Source organism: Oryzias latipes, chromosome 8 (genome assembly GCF_053564925.1).
Source record: "Oryzias latipes strain Hd-rR chromosome 8, Olatipes_Hd-rR_3.1".
Classification (NCBI taxonomy): Eukaryota; Metazoa; Chordata; class Actinopteri; order Beloniformes; family Adrianichthyidae; genus Oryzias; species Oryzias latipes.
In genome coordinates, this window is record NC_136244.1 from 23,064,507 (window position 1) to 23,082,982 (window position 18,476).

The window sequence follows — 18,476 nt, forward strand, 5'->3', positions numbered from 1 at the left end:
TTTATTATTAGACCTAAATACAAATAACAGTGTCTGCTTGGCTGAGCAGCATTTAAATGATAACAGTTACTCTCACTTCATCAGTGTTTTGTGAACCAAATCACTCTGAAGTAGAGCCGGGCCTGTTGGCTGAATTCCCAGATCTCAACAATTAGGTTGGCAAGCAAAACATATAACAAACAGCAGTGATGTGAAACCTCCAAAATACAACCTTTTTAGTCTTCTGCATCCCGTGAAAAGACTCATCCTAATGTTGAACAGATTTTGCAACTAATATAAGTTATTAAAGTTGATCTGAAGACTGATGACTATAGGTTTTATTAACTAATTAGGGTTTTGCTCTTTTTCTAACTTGTTTGCATATTGCTTTTCCAAAAGACATCCAACTATCCATCCACAGAAGGTGCAAAAATAGTTAAAGTTGTGTGCGGTGTTATATGGCCCGTGGCCGCTACCCACCCCTGCCCTCACCTCCCACCGTCTGATCCACCCTCTCTGGCTGAGGCGCCGCTACCCACCCCTGCCCTCACCTCTCACCCTCTGCCCTGTGACCCTGGTCTGAGCTGCACAAAAAACATGTTTTTTAAATGGCAGCTTTTCTGTTGGTTTTATCTCCATTGCAACCATTTAGTTTTTTGGTCGCCTTTGGGTGACGAACACGTCTATGTAACTTTTAGAAGAATTGGCAAAAGGAAATTTTTGGATTTCCTTGGCAACAGTGGTTTTTTTTTTTTGTTAACCACACCCACATTCTTAATATGTTCATATTGTTTGTAAAATTGTTTGTTAAGTTATAGCCAAAGATTCATGTGTTAGTTTCACAATATTATGATAAAAAATATGGGGAACGCCACTTTTGAGAGCTCTCTACGCTAACGCTAGTCAAAATCTACAAACTAAGATTTTTCCCCCCCAATAGCTTCCCAATGATACTCAAGGAGTTATGAGGCAATTGACTGAAATCCCAAGGAGGAGTTTAAATTTGTTGAAGTTACTAAGGTGATCTGTTTGATGTTTTTGGGATATATTGCAAGAACGGTCTCTTCCTGAGGTCAAAGGTCAATAAGCTTTGGTTGTGGTTGTGGTTGTGGTTGTAGACCTATCCTGATGACGTGTGTCAAACTACCTTGATGCATGTCTTGATTTGAAATCTTTTTCTTTTTTTAACCCCATAAGAGATTTTGGCCCCATTCATTTTTTTTCCTCTTGGTGTGATGTCATCATTTTTATTTTTTTGGGGAGGGGTGTGGTACACAATGCTCAAAATTCATTTTCACTAGCTACTAATTACTTGTTTTTGTTTATGTAATGGAGGAATTTTCGCTCAAAGACCAACTAAAAAAGAAGAATTGTGAAAACAATCTGGTCCTTGCAGTCCATGCTATAAAAATGGCACAGAATATACCCAGGGTTTGAGGGATTGACACTTTTAGAACGTGAAGTTATTGGGCCTTAAATAGTCTTCTGACAAAATTGACAAAAGTATTTGTTCTTAAATGGTAAATAATTTGCACTCCTGCAGTTTTCCTTTTCAAGTTAATTATTTTTGGGGAAAAAATCAGTTTGATCAACACAAAAAATGAACTGGTTGAAGCCCAGGTTGATTGTAGCAACAAGATAAACTAGATTATTCTCAGCTAATCTTGGTAGTAAATCCAGTTTTCTGTGTGTGAGATTGAGTCATGGTGGAAAGATGTGATAGAGAACTTGAACCTCCAAGACTGATGTGATTTGGTACCAACCTTGAGTGCTACATTTGTAATATTATAGTTAAATCTAATTTACGGTTCGGAGTTGCTCAAAGAAAAGTATCTGCACTGCTGCAAAGACGAGTGGCACAAAATTCCACACGTGTCAGATAAAAGACCTGCAGTATTAAGTTCTGTTTACTGGAAAAGTGTGAAACAGTGTCTCCATGGAAACTAAGGAGACTATAAGAAAGTTGGTAGAGCTTACTCATACAAGACAATTTTGTTAATATTTTGGTGTTCTCTTCCTGAAACTCTAGATGAAACTAATATCACAGAGAAATTAATATCCAGGGTTTCATTAAAGAAGAAATGATGTTGCTGTGTGTGCATGAATCGACTGCTATTATCTGAAGTCTTACTGGGCTCTGTGATGGGATAATAGGAATTATGGGTGTGCACGAACAGCCTCTAAAATACAATTAGATTCTCATAATTGCTTCTATTAAACAATGAAATACACAAGAAATCCTTTCCTATTATTTCCTGTCATGGTTTGTTTTTATTAGTGTGTTCTTATGTGATTTGAACAAACTAGTTAGTTCTGAGACTTTTACAGTCGTCCCACTAATTGTCTTTGTCTTTAATCTGTCGATACAATGAATCCGAGCTCTATGGAGATAATACAGTACTGGGTTGAATCTGATATCCTTTGTTGGATTCTGGTTGTTGAAAGGGAAGCTTGTAACGGGTCGGCCATATTAACATGGCCACCTACACCTGTTTCTAATTTATTTTCTGTTTGGAATGTAAGCATTTTGTTTTGTATTTTGAATTTAGTGTGCTGTGAACCTTCACTTGAGGGAAGGGTGAGTATTAAGAGTCGGGGTAAATATTGAGAGTTGGTAAGTTTTGTATGTGGGTGTGTGCATGTTTATCTGTTAGGTGTTGAGTATTGTAAATTAAATAGTATTGTTTTTTTGTTTAGTTTTTCTTTTTTTTTTTCTTTTGTTTTCCCAGCTGTGCTTGTAAGTATCAGGAATAGAGGACCCCCTTGAAAATGAGATGTGACATCTTAATGGGCCAGTCCTGTTTTGAATCTGATTAAATAAATAAATAAATAAATAGAAATTCACAAATCTAAGCTATTATCAAATCAAAATAGTTTAAATAAAATATCTGCAATAAGTAGAATTTAAACAAACTTTCACAAGAGTTTTTGGTGTAAAATTAGATGTTTGACGTAGAAGTCAGTAGGAAATAGTTGTCATTTGAAATCAGGCTGTAATTAAGTGCATCCAGTCTGCCTCACAGTAGAGGCTTTAAGACTTCATTTGCAGTAACAAATAATGCATGTTTTTCCGTCAACAACTTGTGCATTTGTAGCTTAATTTCTGATTTTTGTCATTGCCTAAAGATACCATAGCGGTAAGAACTGTAGTTTTATATTTAAACTGCAAACATTTGGTGGGGAATGATGGCAATCCTACATGATCACCAAACACGGCTTTGAAGCTGATCCTGAAAAATTTGGATTTTAAGTTTATTATCTGAAAGTCTTCATCCACATTTATGATTATTGTTATTTTTATTATATATGATTAATTATGATACTTATATAATTTGATTCAGGATATTTTTAATTATAAACTGACAAATGTCAAAAACTGTTAAATTAATGGGACAGAATTAAGTTGGCGTTTATTAAAACCTTTTTTTTTGTCACAGGCTGTAGGTAAATGCTGCCGTTGCAGGACTCCTCACAGCTTCTCTGCTTTATTTAATGTTTAATTGGCAGTACTCTGCACATGTCGCAGCAACAGAAACATTTGGACAGCATTACACACCATAATAGCACTCTGGTGCTTTACACTTCAAAAGCTTTCATGGATTGGCTGTCAGTCGGCTGGCAGCAGAGAGTCTCTTCAGCCCGTCTGTGACGGCACAAACGGAGACCCGGCAGAGCCAAGACGTGGCGCGAAGATGAGGCTAGAATTCAGATTTTTATTTTATTTAGGGTTTTAACATTTTTCTCTGATAATGCAGTGATGTCTGTAAGAAGAAATCCGCCTCAAAACAAGCCATGCATTAACCTTTAGATGACAGTTTAGGGTCCAGGTCACTTACTTTTCTTCCTTTAATGATATAAGATAATTGCATGTGACTGTTGGTTGTATTTGAGTTAATTACTGCTGGTGGTTTTTACATTCTTCCCACACTCTGAGGCAGAAAAAAGGTCAAACCACATGGTGACATGGAGCCCTCTCTAGAGAGGGCCACTTAGACTGGAGGACGCCATTCGGCTTCTTCGTATTGATCACCTTTAGGCTTAAAAAGAGGGAAACGGAGATGGAGCACACCAAATGAGTGCTGTGTTTATCATACAGGTTTAAAACATGTTTAAAAAGCTGTGCTGGCTCTGACCCGAGCAGTAAACTGTAACGAGGAGCTGAAGCATCAATTGTGTTTTTTTTACACATAGATCTTTTTTCTTCTTTTTTCTTTTTTGACTCCCAGACGATCATGTTGGATAATTTATAGCAAGCCTGGGAGGCTGTGAAGAGCAGACTGTCAGATAGAGAGATAATGGTGCTTTATGATGGATCCCGCTAATGAAATGCCACTAACTGTAATGAGATCAGTGAAAAGTGAGGTTTTGACCCCCTCAAAAGGGCAGGGAGCGTGTTGAAAGTATCTGCGGAGGATTCTCGTGAAGTCTGGGACTCCTGACCCTCGGCGCTCCTCCTCGCTGCTGCGGACCCTTTTCTCTCTTTTTCCAGCCTCATGCTACAAACAGCAGCACAACATGAATCACAAAGAAGCACACAGTGAAAATGCCAAAATGCTAATGCCAACATTTACCAGAGGCTACGAGGTGGGGCTGTTCAAACAGCAGGGGGGGCGGGGGCGAGGTCAAGAAGAGGATTACTCATTCACTCTGAGCCTCAGAGGTTTACAGATCTGTGAATCAAGATGATGCGCAAAATAATTCCTGACAGCGACACTGAGACGGCGACCTGCTGAGTTTGTTTGCAAACACTTTTTTCAAAACATCTTCATATTACTGGCGATCACACATATTTAGCTTTTGGCCTAAATGTTTTTTAAGAGACTTAGATCATCAGAGCAGCTCTTACCCGACTTCAACATCTTAAAGACCCACTCCGATCGTCTTTTGAACTATTTTCAAAGCCTTCCCAGTGGTCTTTTGATTATGATTGACGTTTTTTTTTTAAACCAAAATCATAAAACCTTTATCGTTTTCCCAAACCAGGTTTCTGCAGAGTTCAGTATCATTAGGAATTCACCCCTGACTCTCCCGCTAGCTTACAGCCCCTCACACCCCCAACCTAACATTATCGTCACAAGAAGCGATACTGAAGTTATCCAGCCGTACAGTTTTGAACCAGATATTGGCTCAGATGAGGAAAACAAAGACGTTCACGGATCTATTTGTCTACAAGTTGATGCATCACATTGGAGCGGAGCAGGAAGCTTGTGGCCCACCCAGCGCATTTCTGTGTCACAAATTGTCTTTTTTTTTGTTGCATTTAATCTTTCTCTCCTGATTCACGACAATTTGAATGAAGAAATACCCTGAAATGCAAGTTTGAACTTAATTTCTTTATATATGTCCTCCATCATGAGAAAAATGTCACAAGAACATGTTAAAAACACACCATTTAAAAAAATGTATTTGTGTGTGTCTGTAAAGTTCCTTTTCTTGATTTTTTTGATCCAGCAAATTATTCCTTCATTCTTCAGTGCAAAACCCTTGTTTGTCCTACATTGTATAAAGCTTTCTCATTTGAGAAAACATCACCTCCAGTTTTTATGCATGAGGAACCATCAGATGTAACAACACTGCCATTTCCCTGTGATTTACACACTTTCCCCTCTTCCTCTGAGGAAAATATTTCAGGCTTGTTCATGCCTTTTCTTTTCTATGATTTCTGTCCTCTTTTCCTCTCTCCATAGAAAAGTCAATGAGTTGCAAGAGGGAAAAGACATTTGAGAGCTGTCATCTTCCTCCTTTCGTCTTCCCTCTGTGGTTGAGTCTCTGCAGAGAGGTCAGAGGTCGAGCAAAGACATCTGCCGCTTCAGAAGTATTCAGTGGAGGCCGATAAACACAACTATCCAGTTTTCATTTACACCTTCCTGTCTTCTACCTCTACTTCATCCCTCGTCTTCTGCTTCTCCCATGGAATTGGTGGCATGAATTCTCACCTGAAAATAGTGTTTTCATTCTAAGAGGGAGACATTTCACGCAGAATAAAGTGGTGTCAGTTTTTCCCCTAAGATCTTTCTTTTGTCAAACTGTTTATCCATTTCGTACAGCTGTTTTTTTTGTTATCCTGGTGCAAGACAGTAAAAACACATACCCAGCTGTTAAACAGTGCACAATTATTGTTAATGAGATTGAGTCTTTACTCTTCAAGCTCAGTTCTGCTGAAACATCTCTGCAGCTTCCACAGCCTGCAAGGAGACAAAGTAGCAGAGGGAAGACTAAATAAACTCTGAGTTTTTCACTATTTTTTCTATTATTGCTCAGAAATCATTTCTGTGGCTAATCTCCTTCTAAAGGATGCAGCAAAGTCACTCTGAGTAGTATATTTTTCTATATATCTTTCTGTTTAATTGAAGAGTCCTGGCTCTGCCGGATTAAAATTTAAAGGGCTGAAGGTAGCAGCCGGCATTGGTGGAGCAACAAAGGAAATTGATTTTGTGCCCCACATGGTTTCATGCAGCTCCTGGCAGGAGCACGGATGGCAAGGCACCGTGCCATGTAAGGGTGAGCCAGGGTGCAATATACTTCCCTCTGTTCCTTTATGTCTCTGTGGACGGTGGCCAGGGCATCGGGCCGTCAGGAGGCAGGAAAAATGGAAGGCGAGCAGCACAGAGCGCAGTACGGATAAACACATCTTTTATTCTTAATGGAAATCTGGTTTCAATTCGGTCAGAGGCGATTATTTGTAAAATAAGCAAATGGATTATTTGAAAAACAACAAAGAGAGAAAACTATATGAAGCTGCTTTTTGAAAGTTTGTTTGAATGTGTGCTTTCAAGCAATTTCAGCAATAAAAACAAAGGAAAATATAAATATGTCAAATATATAAATATGTCAAATCTATGTATTATATTACTTTATTAATTAGAAAATAAATAAAAGTAAATAATTGAATCTTCTTGATACAATGCTCCATATTATAAATATACATATTTGCATTTACAGTAAACACATTAAATCCATCGAATACTAATATATTGTAACATAGACTTTATTTGCTAGAATGGAAGTGAGAAGCAAATTTATGTTGTCCCATCACTATTACATTTATTAAACGTTTAGACATATCAAGCATGTCCGTTGATTTTATTTTGGCGTATATATGGCCTTTTAGAGGCTGTATGAATGGCGTAAAGAAAAAAAAGCGTGATTTTAGTGTTTGTTTTATTTAATTGTTAAAAAGCTATGTTTGTTTTCATTTAAATGGCTAATCAGGCATTTTGCTATAAAAAAAGGCCAAATAATTATTGATGTGTACTCATTTGACAATTTTATTAGCCTTTTTTAGAAATACTAATTACAAAAACGTAATTTCTACACAGAATGGGATTTAAAGAATAAAAGTACTAAAACACAAAACCTTAACTTCAACTGTGTTTTAAACTATGACAGATGAAAACGTCACTGATGTTTACAGCTGGGTTCACCTTAGATGGTCAATATAATACAGTTTATTGTTTATAATATGTTCAGGACATTTTATGAGAATTTTCAGGCAAAAGCCATTTTGAAGTCATTTTTGGGGATATTTGTCTTTGTGTAAGACAGAAATGTTCTGAAATTTAAGATCAATGTGGTGAATTTTGTCCAATAGAGCTCCTGTGACACAACACCTATTTATGCTGAGCAAAGAATAAAAAATCGCATTTCTTTGAACGCAAATGTCATCTTTGTTCCTGCAATCTTGTTAAACAGTCAACAAGAAATGTAGCACCGTTTGCTTGATTGTCTGGCCATCTCTGTCAAAACGTCCATTTGCTGTTTTGAAAGCTTTACTTTGTGGTTGCATTTTTTTAATATCTTGAGTATTTTTTAGTTTTTAAAAAAAGTAAATTAAATAGAATACTGTTAAACTGTAGTCTAATTAATACAAAGTATCATAGTTCTGATGGTTGGACTGTGTTGGCATAAAACATCAAACAATAACACAAAAAGCTCAATAAATACAGGCTATAACATTTGTCTGACAGCTTAATGACTCAATTATTTACCCCACTGGATACATTAGTGTCGCTGATCTACATGGTCTGGTCATTCTGCCTTTGTGCCTGAGGGGCCTCTGGCCTGAGCGGACACCTCTGGGCAAGCTGGCATGCTTGTAATATCACGACCCGCAGTCAGTCACTTGGGGGGCTGCTGACAGGCCACAATGTGCAAAGCTGACCTTTAGCTTCCCATTAAAGTGTGTTTCTTGTAGCCAGATGTGGCAAAGCTGCTCATGGTGTCCACCGAGAAGGGCTAATGCCCCGGAGCTCTTCCATCTGTGACAGGTCCTCGTCTTTCTCACTCGGTCCTCCTTTGCTTTGTGTTTGTCTCTGCAAATGTGCGAAGTTCTGATACCCGGCTGAGTGCTTCACAGGCGGCTGTCCGGGAGGAATTTGAAGTGCACAGCAGAAATGTCCTTGAACACAAGTGCAAGTGGAAAACTGCTCACATGCGTTCTGTTTGCTGCCAATTTTTGTCCTTTTTCTTTAAGTCTCTGAAATAAAACACTCTCATGGGAGTTTAGCAGACAACAAAGTCAAACTAGGTTTGTTATTCTCATTGAAGCCAGTGGTCTCCAACCTTTTTCAGACCACAGACTGGTTTGTTCTCAAACCATATTTTCACTGTCCGCCCTGTACGAGGCTGTTTTTTTTTTTTTTTAGCTTTCAGTTTCTTTTAACTTCTTAAGTTCTTCATCCTCTTTAAAAATCTGTACCTGCTTTAAACTTTATTTGTTTACTGGATTTCATGTATTAACCATTAAATTAAGATATAGATTTTCCTTTAATCCACAAAAGTGGAAGCTAGAAAAACCGGATGGTGACTTTCACCATCTGGTAATTGCTAAACATAATAAAACGTTTGCATTTGCAGTTTAAGTGGTTTATTAGCAGCATCTGGGTAACATTAGACATCCGGTTGGTAATATGATGTGTGGGAACGTTCACAATAAATCCAAATTTTGAGTAAAGACTTTGTTTGTTAATTGCAGCTTTTATTTTGAAATTGAAGGCTCTTCTGTTTCTTTACTGGCTCTTTTCTGCAAAAAGAAACTTTTCGAATAAGTTTTTTGCTAAAATTGCTATCTGCTATTCTTAAAGCGGTGTAGCCGCTATATATTATTTCGACGTGTGACCGACAGACTTGACATGCGTCAAGAATGAGTCGGATGCGGTGGAGAGAATCCAGTAGATTTCAAAATTAAAACTTTACTCAGAATCAGATTACCGATATAAAGAAAACAGAAAAAAATGTAGGTTGTGTTATTTTCTTCTGCGGCCTGGAACCAAATTTCCAATGGAGGGCTGGGGACCATTGATCTACGCTACTGTGTGATGTGTGTCTTTGGTTCCAAGAGCTACACTCTTTAAATTGATTTTATGCAGAGAAAATAGCTGGTTAAAGAGCTCCTTGTGATTTAAAATTAAATTTTCTGTGCTGGATTACTAAATAACACTTTTTTTTTCTGTGATGCAACAAATGGATCATTTATCAATCCTCCTGACCTTTAAGAAAATTTTCAATTAAGGCTAATTCCCTGGTTTTATTTATTTTAGCTGCAGCACAGATCACAAGCAGCCTCTTTATGACAGTCTTCAAGTCCATCAGAGCAAATGGGGACTTAAGTGATGTGGCTTTTGTATTAATGATCGTAGAATTGGACTGGAGCAGACAAATTATTGGGATTTATAGAAAGGAAATCAAATATGTTTTAGTGGCTTGCAATCAAGATTCATTTATTTTCTGCTGTTCTCTTCTGCAGTGGTTTGATAACATTTATAATCATTTTAATATTCTTAATACAAAAAAAAAAAAAGATCAATATGTCTGTGAAGACAAGAACAAATGTGCACTGAAACATGTTTGGGGGATAACTGCTGCTTGGAGTTGTCATCAAGCAAGAAAAGAAAAAAAGAAAAAATGGTGACGAAGACCGTCTTTAGGAAAAAGTGTGACATCTGCTCTGCTGGGTCCTCATGTAAATGACCCCTGGTGAAATAATGAGTCCCTGCCGCTGTGAGTGAACAAGCAGCCTTATCAGAGTGGCTGCAGGGCAGAGCAGAGGGGCTCTGCTCCATGTTGTGTGATAGGAAAACTATCTCACGTCTCTGACGTTGGTTGAGTTGTTTGTTGACTCTTGGCGGCGTCAGGAGAGAAGGAGATTGCTTTTAAGAGCCTTAACACATATTACAAAGCTGTCACTGCTGGGAGTGCTGACAGCTGATTCCTATGTGGGGGTGTGATGCTCAGAGACACAGAGCATGCTAAAGCCGTTGTCACAAAGGTGAGGGGTGGACAGACATACCTATGATTCTGCAGCTGCGGTCCACCAGCCGCTTCTGCTGACCAGCTGTTAATATCCGGGCTGATCTGTTGCGCTGAATTCATGGGTTCAGCATGAAATCTGCGATACAAAGCAGTTGATCTTTTGAGAAGAGGATGGTTTTTACAGAAGATGAAGATTCCAGATGGAGATTTGACTCAAATGAATGTTTGACTCTTAGGGTCCTGCACAACACTGTAGCAAGACCACCTGACCCATTCATTTATCTGGCTGTGTTGGTGCAGGGGATTGTGTGAACTGGGAAACAGCCTTTATGAAGCTGCTGGAAATGCAAACTTGTTCTAGACTGGCATGAAAAGGAAGGAATGTAAGAAATTGGTTAAAAAATAACATTTCAAATACATGTAAGGGCTGCTGAAAAGAGAAATCCTGCAGCATGATTTCTGTACAAAAGTGTTCTTTGGTTTGAAAGAAACATTTTCTGCATTACCTTTTAACAGTACTTGAAATTATTTTTATTTTTTCTATATTTCTGAATTTAAATAGATATATATACATGGTCCAATAAAAACAACAATTTTGTCTTGCTCTAGTTCTGTGTAATACTTTAGGATTTCCATTGCGAGCTGCTTTATCAATGTAAATTTCTTCTTCACAACATTAATAAGGAATTATTGCATCTCATCTCATCTAAAGTTATTTCTTTTGCTTTGTATTATTTCAATCTTCTCTTCATTCAAAAGAACCTTTGTTCATGTCATGAAAAAAAAAGAGTCATTCAAAAGCTGCAGATGCTGCCGCGTTCAGGAAGCAATCCAAGTCCTTAATGCTAAGTGTCAAGCAGGGAGGCTTTAGTGTGGATCAACTGAGGAAAACCACTTTGTATTTTTTTGTCTTTTATAAAGACCTTTGTGCATAGCCTGTTTGAAAACTGAGGGCCAGAAGTCAGTTATCCACCAAAAACAACAACACAACAGTGGGGAAACGTAACACAGTTTGTTCATGACCAAGCCTGGGTAATGCTTCCTTTCTCCATGAAGCCTTTACACTCATTACTTTTACCTGAGTACTCTTTAAATTACTGTATTTTCAAATACCTAACGGTCAATATATGTTTTGTTAGTAATTTTAATGGAGAAGTACAATTTGTGTATACATGTCTAGTATACTGACATGTATAGACTGTACAACACCGTGTCAAAGTGACACTCCACAGTCCCAGGGTGTTTTTCTGTTTAGTCATTGAATCATTTACTTTTGTTGTAGTTGTTGTTTTTCAATTTTAAATTGTTTTTTAAATTGCTTTTTGTTCCTGAACAGTTGTTTGTTTTTGTTTTTGGTGTGAACTTCATTAGTTATTTCTGTATTTTGAAAAAAATTGTAATGTTTTTTTACAGTTTACATGTATTGCAGACCGCATGTTTTTTACACTTTTGCAGCTGTATTTATTTAATATTTAATATTTATTTCTTTATTTAATAAGAATCTCATTTTTGATAATAATTTTTCATAATAATTTTAGTAATATTTTTAATGATCTAATATAAATGTCATTTGTGATGTCCTTTATTGATGTTATATTATATAGATTATTTCTGAATGTCGTGTTGCTGCCACAGAAAGGAAATTTCCCCATTGTGGGATTAATAAAGTCATCTATCTATCTATCTAGTACTGAAATAAAGTTATGCAAATCATTCTGACGTCTCAATTATTTGGTGTCCGCTGGTATTTAGAATTAGACCAGACAAATGCCATATGAAGTTTCTCAGGGTTCCCTTCCAGGACCACCTCAACTTTTAAAAACTCTTTTTAAATTTCTGTATTGTTTTGTCTGGGGCTGGAGGGGGCTCTCCAAGGGTGGGGACCTATGATGGGCCCCCCTGGCATGGTGGGAGGGCTATTCTTCTGCCTGAGCTGCAGCTCAGTCATTATTCTTTGTACGTGGAGGCCATGGGTCATATGTTTTAACGGAGGGGAGTGGGAAGGGTGAAGGGTGGGTTGGGTTTTTACTGTAATATAGTGTGTTTTCTGTTTTTAATGTTAAAGCGCTTCGAGCTGCACAAAATGCATGAGAAGCGCTGTTTTATAAATAAAGTTTGATTTGATTTGAACTCTCTGTGCCCATGCCCCCCCACACACACACGCACACGTCCGGTCAAAAAAAAAAAAAAACTGGTATACACACATAATCCATATAAATAAAGTTTAGCCCCCAACACAAAAGGGGTTTATACAAATATACACCTTGTGTGTCAGAAGATTCCCTATTGCAACATTAAAGTCTGTCCAACTCAAGAGGCTTTGAGTTCCAGTTTGTTTAGCTGTTGGACTTGACAAGTAAAATAAAAAAAAGCTTTTTAAAACCTTTTATGTGTTTATCTTCCACCACAAAAAAAGAAATTCAAATATGCAAAGAAATATGATGGAAACTATCATTGTAGTATATTTGAATCAAAAAGACTTGTTCAAACTCAAATAAAACAAAATGATGTGAGGAATTCTGGCATAAAAAAACGACCTGGTGATGAGTGGGGTGACGACGAGGAAAGATTTGCTGTGGGATTGATAATGAAATGGACTCCAGGTGACGGAGGTCATCGCTGAAGGAAATGAGCTGGTGGGATGCAGAGAAAAGATAGATTAGAAGTAATGACAAGCTGGTCACATTTGGGGAAAAATGAAAGTGAAATAATTTTGCTGAAGTTTATGGGACTTAAGTGAAAAGTCTTGTTTTTTTGACTGTCTTCTTCTTAAACTGACACATTTCTGCGCTTCTTCTCAAAGCTGTTTACTATAAAAGTGAGAAGCAATGCCTGTAAAGTATAACCAATCATCCTTTGAATCTTTGCAGAGATCTCCACATGCAAGCATGAAACAGCAGGACAAATCTGAGGAGAGGAGCATCAAAAACAGTCATGACATTTATTAAATCAGACCAAGCTTGAACGTCAGGAGCTGCAGAGCAGACAGCAGAGGTAAGTAGGTTAAAGGTGCTTAGGCTTTGAGTCCACTTCAACCGCTGATGTAAAACGTTTCTCAATCTTGTATCAGCTCTGATCTCGTATGCCGCTTGATTTAACTGATTTTATACTCTTTATTAATAAATCAATGCAAATGTGCAAACTCTAAAAATAGAACTAATTGAAAAGGCACCAAAATCTGCCACTAACAAAGTTTATATATGTTAGTATGCAGTCAAAAACAGCAAGTGGAATTAAATTAATGAGTTTCGTTAGCTCTGTTCAATTTGATGAGCCTCTCAGTGGCAGAAATTAGACATGAGGAGTTAATGAGTGTGGGAAAGACCACACACTTCATCGACATTTATATTTTATATAAACAAGTTGGAGATTTTTCTACATGGTTAAGAAAACATTGATGTTGAGCAGACCATCAGATGTTGCTGATTTATTTGGAGCTGACATGTCGAATTTAATTTTGTAGACCTTTAAAAGAGTTAATTGAAACATATATTTAAATTAATCTTAGAATGATTCTTTTTTATTATTAGGTTTGGCCTTAAAGAAGATCCCACATGAACTGAAAGGCTTTCCTTTGATCTGAAAACCATAAATTTAATATCCTTTAACACTTTTTGAAGGAGTTCACATTTATGATCTGAGATAAAAAGGTAAAGCTTTACATCATGTTTCATCAGCTGCAGAAAACCTTAAGCATTTGACATTTCACTTCATTGCAGCTGCTCTAAGGCCTAATTTAAAAAGATTATGAATTCAATGACTTGAATTATTTGATGTGGTTTTGAAGACCTACTTTGAGGCATTTCCCGCTGTAGCTGTTTTGTCTTGGGCAAAACAAATTCTTACATCAATCCAATTCAAAGTTATAGGATGGGTGTTTAAGTTCAATTTCAACATAATTTAGTTAAATGTTGATGTTTCTTTTGGCTCTTATTTTGAAAAAAGTCTTTTGAGTTAAAGAACAGAGTTTTCTCAAAAACAAAAAACAAAAAATGTTTTTTTTCTAAAATAAATTACAAAATGTCAAATAATTTCAAAGTCAAGCTTTATTTGACTTTAATTAATGATCACTGTATTTAATTAAGCAAATGTGATTTAAGTGACTTGTTTGTTTTGTTTTATTTTCTGTCTTTTTAATCTATGCACTTCATCATTCCTGTAATGAGTTTGATAAATATGTGTTAATTATTTCTTGCTTTGAGTACAATGCTTGAAATAAATCAATAAATCAAAATCAAATCAACCAAATCCATTTCTAAACCTCACTTTCATTTCATAATACAGGGGTTAAGTGGTTCTTTGGTCATAAATAAGTTGCTATAAGGTAGTTAACTTAAGGAAAGAAAACATTTAGATACTTTTGAGGCACATTTATGCATTGGTGTGATTGAAAATCAGTAAATATAAATATCATATTTCTGTGCCAACCATAAACTGAGTGACCCCTCCCCCTTGGCGATGCAAACAGGAAGTATTCGCCGGTTCCAAGAAGCCAAAATCCCATAATGTTTACAGAGAAAAAACAGCTGTTACTCAGTCATTCTATTGGTCAGAATAAACATTATTACTCTGCTCTCTCTCTCTCTTTTTTTACATTCTTGATCATCCTTTTCATCCATTGTATTATTTTCTGTGGTGCAAGTCAATCCAATTATGAACTGGCCAATCGGATGCATCAATAAAGTAGGTGGAGCCTGCTGGCCCCCATGTCCAACATTTGAAACGGTTGATTGACAGATTTTGTGTAGCTCGCTTTCAGGTGGAAGGGGTGGACTTCCAACCTGCTCACTGCAGAGTGGCAATAGTGGTTGCAATAGAAATGTTGACTCAAACTGACTCGGACCAATCACTGCTCACTGACGACGTCTGGCTCCTACATTGCGATGTCTGTTGAGTTGGAAGTAACTCATTTTCTATGGGTGGCGTCATTCTCACTCAGTCCAGTTTTTATATACAGTCAGTGGCGCCAACTAGGGTTTTAAATGGATAAATCTGCAGTAATAGACAAAATAATGTTTGTTTGTTTTTTACTTCTAGTTGACATCTCTTCCATGCACTTCTCAACTTCATCTGCTAAGTAAAAACCACTCATGAATGAATGAATATAATATGTAACACTTCAAATGGATCTTTTTTTAATTTTTGCAAATAACCAGCTGATTTTTAATTTTTGTGACACTTTCGTAAAGAACCAGAGGGCTTAAAAATGCAACCTGTTATAATTAAAAATCATTTCTCAAATATGGAGGGCAGTTTCAGGGGGCGGAGCTTCTATCCTATTTTCAGTTGCAGTTTTGGGGAGTGACCTGCAAACATGGAGAGTCTGGTGCTGGTTGTCTGACGGAAGGAGCAGACAGTATGAAGACGGGGCATGGCTGACTCCCACACAGACACGTCAAGGACAACTGGCTGCATTAATTCTGTCCATTAGTGGCTGTCTCTCACACACAGGAAATGACAGATCGGGGCAGATGTGGGGAATTTATTAATATCCCAGCCTGTTTAGCTGCTTTGCTTTCTGGTTGCCTGTCAGGAGGCATCATCTGCATTGATGTGCAGTGAGCCCATGGTTGGCTAAAGTTGTGAGGGTGTGTTTGTGTGTGTCTGCATGTGATTAACATGTGGATTTGTGTCTTTCTGTGTTAGCATTAGGAAGGCTTGGTTTGAAAAAGGAACTCACTGCTTCGCTGTGTTTCCAGCATCCCTTATCTGCAGAGAGCGAAGCCATGACCAAATTAATAAAGAGGAGCGTGCAGACAAGGAAACAAAAGAGGAAAGATTATTTCAAACGAGCCTCAAAAATAACTTCAAAACAGAAGAAGACAGAAAAAACTGTCACGCCAGTTAATTACAAGAAACTCTTTGTTCAAGATGTAGCTGCAAATTATTCCACTTCTCTTCAGTTTTAAAATCTGTTTAAATGCGTGACATGCTCAAAAACAAAGGTTAATTAACAGAAATGTTTTATATGATGGGATTGAAAAAAAATCAATCGGGTCTCCAAGTTTGAAAAATGTGTTTCAGGAGCTTGGTCCAAAATTTTAGAGACATTTTAAAGTCTGTTTTAGAATGTGAAAAAGCTTACTCCTGGGTTGTTTCTTTTTAATAAAATACATTATGAATGCCTCTTCTGCAAATAAATCCAGTAATATTTCCTATCAAAACTTCCTTCCTTCTCCATATACTTCGGGACAGGAATAACTTGTAAGGAGTGAATGCATGTTTGTTGGAGAGCCCTGGGCTTTTCTGAATGACCGGCCCTCAGACACGGGCTAACTTTAGGCCCAAATGACGCATCCTAGTTGCTTTGCTTCAGCCCAGAAACTGGTCAAAGTTCTCCTGGGTCCCCCCTCTGCCTCACACTGACCCGAATACATGTTCGCTCTGTTCAAGTTTGATGAAATGAGTACTGACTTTTAAAAAAGATGTGAGCACACATGTCAAAAAAACATGCCGTGTGCCATCATGGAAAGGGGTAAGTTTGAACTTTTAAATTTGAGGGTCATGTGATTCATAACTTGAGCTTTAGTGACTGAAGTCAGAAGTTAAGTGCCATTTATCAGTGGGAATGGAACATTTTCCTACTTAAAAGTAATTGTAAATTGTTATCAGAGACCTGCATGAAAAATGAAAAATAAAATATTTGAAATTATTTTTGGTAGCATTTCATCAGACCAGTAAATCAGACCAAACCAAAATCCTACATGGAGTCCCCCAAGATTCCTTTCTGGAACCCCTGTTCATGTTTTTTACATTCCACGTAAAAACAGTGTAGGACAAAAAAGTATTCAGTCAGCCACCAATTGTGCAAGTTCTCCCACTAGAAAAGATGAGAGGCTTGTATTTTTTTTTATCATAGATATACCTCAGCTTTGAGAGACAAAACGAGAAAACAAAATCGAGAAAATTTCATTGACTGATTTTTTTAAGGATTTATTTGTAGATTATGGTGGAAAATAAGTATTTGGTCAATTACAAACGTTCAACTGAATACTTGTTATAAACCCTTTGTTGACAATCAGTTGACAGTCAAACATTTTCTGTAAGTCTTCCCATGTTTTTCACCAACTGTTGCTGGTATTTTGGCCCATTCCTCCATGCAGATCTCCTCTAGAGCAGTGATGTTTTGGGGCTGTCGCTGGACAACACAGAGTTTCAACTCTCTCCACGTATTTACTATGGGGTGGGATCTGGAGACTGGCTAGGCCACTGCAGGACCTTGAAATGCTTCTTAGGAAGCCACTCCTTCATTACCCCCGGTTGCAGAGTGTTTAGGATTTTATTGAAAAACCTCTCCTCTGGCAAATACTACACGTCCCTTGAGGACAATCCTCAGGAAACTGAAAGACACTCCTGAGCTAACCTTAAGCCTCTTTCACCGGAGAACATCACATTTCTACGTTTTACAGTTTTATGCTCAGTAAATCTGAAATAGACCTTCAGAAAGCTGCAAGTGACCAAGACCTTTACAGGTTGAAGTCTGAACCATTTCCTTTTTTGCTCACTTGTCATTTTTTCTTCATTGTGTCTCCTTTAATCAAGTTCCCCCCTGCAATCCTTGTCTTGTCATAGTTGCTATTGTGAGGTAATATTTTTGACCTGGTATAAAATTCCAGAGGAAATTAAGCTGATGCATTAGAAGTGAAAGAAAAAATAACATGAGCATCTCTATTGCTGTCTTACGATCTCTGGAGTTTATCATCCTGCAGATACGCAAACCCACAATGTTGTATTTTATAAGTTCACACTTGGCTTGAATAACCAGAAGAGAGGCACGCAAAATAGATACTAAAAGATAACATCTGCGGCCGGATTCTGCAGGCAGACTCTTCTTTCTGTTCTTATCACAGCCTGCTCATGCTTTTTACTCCTCGCTGCCTAAAATATAGCACGGTCTGAGTTGTGCTGATAAGGTCTTCTGTTTGTTGCTACGTCTACTCCCAGTGAAGACTCACTTTCCTTTTCGTCCCCCCCACTTTCACCCATGGCCCTACCTAGCCATTTTGATAGCCTCATCAAGTCAGGAATTAAGATGGCTCCCCTAACACCTGTGAGCCTCACACCACACAGGAGCTCTCCTACCCCTCCAGCGCCCCCTCCTCATCCTTCACCCAAAGTCCCTCCAACACGGCCTTCATCCAAACCCCCTCCAACACGCCCCCTCCGTCGTTCACCCAAATCCCGTCCAGCTCCCACTCTTCCCGGTCCATCACCCAAACTACCCTCAACTCAACCTCTCCTGCGCG

The 18,476-nt window shown here is 37.8% G+C and overlaps 1 long non-coding RNA gene across 3 annotated transcripts in view; it reads left to right on the forward strand.

Moving 5' to 3' along the window:
• The window catches only part of LOC110015459 (uncharacterized), a 160,765-nt gene that overhangs the window by 61,487 nt on the left and 80,802 nt on the right, over positions 1 to 18,476 (forward strand). For 2 of the 3 annotated variants that reach the window (XR_013657817.1, XR_013657816.1), the window contains exon 4: positions 13,101 to 13,224. This is a non-coding gene — a long non-coding RNA (uncharacterized LOC110015459). Of the gene's footprint in view, positions 1 to 5,666; positions 5,806 to 13,100; positions 13,225 to 18,476 lie in introns of those variants that run through there. The other variant, XR_002873639.2, reaches the window with a different exon arrangement.